This window comes from Falco punctatus, assembly GCF_963210335.1.
Source record: "Falco punctatus genome assembly, chromosome: 2".
Taxonomy (NCBI): Eukaryota; Metazoa; Chordata; class Aves; order Falconiformes; family Falconidae; genus Falco; species Falco punctatus.
The window spans coordinates 31,209,225-31,209,525 of record NC_137581.1 but is presented as its reverse complement, the minus strand read 5'-3'; positions in this window follow the sequence as shown (position 1 = coordinate 31,209,525).

Sequence of the window (301 nt, the reverse complement as noted above, 5' to 3'; positions counted from 1 at the left end):
CTCTTGTGTTTTCTTTTGCTGTTACCCAGGGCGGGTTTTTTAGAGGAGTGGACTAGGATTAAATTTAAAGTCAAAATCAATGCTTCTTGCTTGCAGTGCGATCTTGAAAAGTGAGAAGATTAAAACAGAATAGGTGATGACTGAGAAACGAAATACGAGCAGAGAAGTGTGTGTTTTCTGTTTGTTTCTCATTTAAAGGCAATATTCTGCTGCTTGCTTAAATTCCGGGTTGGTATTTCCACAATAATTAGAATTAGAGTGTAGATTCAGAGCTTACTTAATATATTGTTAATGTCTGATA